Raw genomic sequence first — 3,108 nt, forward strand, 5'->3', positions numbered from 1 at the left:
AGACAGAGACAGAGACAGACAGAGACAGAGACAGAGACAGAGACAGACAGAGAGAGAGATACAGACAGAGAGAGAGATACAGACAGAGAGAGAGAGACAGAGAAAGAGAAACGGAGGTGGGGGAGAAAAGAGTTGGCAAGAAGGGAGGTAAAAGCTAAATACTAGATTGACAGAGACCATGGTTCAATTTTTAATGCCAAAAGGTGACAATGAAGGGATTTATCTTTAGCTGGTTTCTCATGCATCATTCAAAGGAGTCTTGTGTCTGTTCACCACTGAAACATCCAGCCTCCTGACCACTCAGAATCAGTTTATGTTTTGGGGTAGGTATGTTCAGCTGGAATTATCACTTTTGTTTCTTCATTTATGGGACTCAAAACCAATTTTAAAAGCCAGATGACTTGGAATCAGCCAGTTGACAAGCATCTTTAAGAACAATATCTAGCATTTGTATAATGCTCTAAGGTTTTCAAAACACTTTACAAACATTGTCTCATTTTATCCTCACAGTAATCCTGGGAGGTAAATGCTATTATTATCCCCATTTTCTAGATGAGTAGATTGAGGCAGGGAGAAGTTAAGTGACTCATCTAGGATCACACAACTAGTAAGTGCCTGAGGTCAGATTTGAACTCAGTTCTTCTAAACTCCCAGTCCAGTACTTGCTCCCTTGTACCACCTCAGTGCCTTCTGAGAGGGTTGTGTATATGCCATCAATGAACCCTATGCGGTAGTCATCCAAATCTCTGCCATGAATCCCAGACTGAAAGAATAGAATGACCTGTCCATAATGTTGGCAGCAGCTGTTTCTGTGGCTGTCTCTAGTGCTACCGCACTCAGTCAATCGATAAGCATTCATTAACTACTTACTAATAGCTAACATTTATATAGACCTTTAAGGTTCACAAAGTTACAAACATCTTATTTTATTCTCATCTTTTTGTTTTCACAATAGTGCTGAGAGGTTGATGCTATAATTATCCCTTAGGAAACTGAGACAGACAGTGGTTAAGTAACTTGCCTAGGGTCACACTGTTATTAAGTTTCTGAAGCTGGATTGGAAATCAGGACTTCTTGACTGCAGGTCCAGTGTTCTGCTCACTGAGACATCTAGCTGCCTAGTATTTGTCAGGCATTGTGCTAAGCAATGGAGTTACAAAGGCACCCATGTCATCCCTGACCTCCCAGAGCCCACAGTCTTTTAAGGGAGACAACCTGTGAACAATCATGCCTGTAGATGATAGCTGAAGCATAAATAGAACCCTCATGGGGGTATTTAACAGGTGCTTGTTCAATTGAATGGAATGATCACACAGCTTGTAAGAGCATGTCTCCGGCTCCTGATCAGCAGTTGAATGATCTGGGCTTGCAATCAGATTACATTGGCATTTATACTTAGAAGCAATAATGCATGACTTGGTAGCCACAGACTTTGGAAAAATGCTTTGCACATAGTGGGAACTAAATTGAATCAGAGCTCTCAAGCTAGAACAGACTTCAGAGGCCTTCTGGATTAACCTCCTTTTTTTAAAAAAAATTACAGATGAGGATACCTGGGCCCTGAGAGCACAAGTGTCTTGTAAACATCAGAGACAGGATTGAAATCTATGCCCTCTGAATCCAGAGACTATCTTCTTTACACTGAATCATGGACCTCCATTAAAATGATTATTGAATGGAATGGAATTTTCTAGCTGACGAAACTGATGTTCAGAAGGGTTGTGATTTGTCCAAGGTCACACAGGAGACTGCAAATCAATAGGCAAAGTGCTCATGGCTACTGGATATATCATATCTCTATGTGTATATACATACACATATGCAAACACAAGAACATTTTCATAAACAGAAAGGCAAAGGGAAGACTCGACTAAATGAAATTGACTTTTATCTTAAAGTAACCCTCCATCTGTCTTGTCTCATTTTCTTTATTTACCCAAATGTTGTGTGTATGCACACACTCGTGCACATACATTTGCCCAAATGTTATACATTGCTATCTATATGGCTACAGTAAGATACAGATATTCCTACTCGCGCCTTCTGTTTTTAGACACAGGTTACGACCTCAGAATGTGGGTTTCTTTGTCTCTGCTCATCACATTCTACTGAATGGAATCCTAAATCCTCTTTTGGAAGACTTTGAAGGACAAAATAAAACACACACCATGTGCCCCCCCCCCAACCCAAAGTTGGTTATGGCAAGTATGAAGGAGTAAGTGAGCAGGAATGGAGGAGACGGGGAAGCCAAGGCTGGAACTTTTTGTAATCCAGGGCTTTGCAAAGACCTCTCTGCCACAGTTTGCCCCCGTGGATGACTCTTGCTGAAATAAATTAGCAAATGAATCAATACACCCAGGATTGTGATGTTGCTACATTTATCAGGGCATTGTTTTTCCCTTCTAACCTCAGAATACAATTCTGGCAGGCCCTGACTACATACAAACTCCTGTCATCCCCAAATGCCATGTGGTCCCAAGCAATGCCATGTGGTCCCAAGTTTTACAGGGAAAAGAGTGCTGGGCTTGGAGTCAGGAAGGACTGCATTAGAATCTTCCTTCTGCTTCTTACCAGCTGTGTGACTGCAGACCAGTTAGAGCCTCACCTGTAAAATGGTGATGATGGAGCCCTAACTTTAGATGGGGAAGAGACCTTCAAAGGTGTCTTAGCCTAGCTTTTTACAAATAAGGAAACTGAGGTCCATGTGGTGAAATGACTTGTCCAAGGTCCCACAGGCCAGAGGATCAGAGCATCCTGGACCAAATCCTGGACCTGTTTGGGTCATGGAGCTTTGGGGAGTGTGGTAGAGCCCAGACACCCTCTCTCAAAATGATGTTCTTAAAGTGTAAATATAAACCCTGTGGGAAAGGAAACCAATTACAATGAAATACAATTAGATGGATGGATAGATATAGAAACAAATAAAAAGATGGACATAACACGGATAGATAAACACACAGATACAGAGAGAAACAAGACAGATTAGAGAGACAGGATAGATAGACAGACAGACAGACAGATAGATAGATAGATGATAGATAGATAGATAGATAGATAGATAGATAGATAGATAGATAGATAGATAGATAGATAGATAGATAGATAGAT

Source organism: Petaurus breviceps, unplaced genomic scaffold (assembly GCF_028583685.1).
Source record: "Petaurus breviceps papuanus isolate PSGF00001 unplaced genomic scaffold, PetGlider_PUasm1.0 99, whole genome shotgun sequence".
NCBI lineage: Eukaryota > Metazoa > Chordata > Mammalia > Diprotodontia > Petauridae > Petaurus > Petaurus breviceps.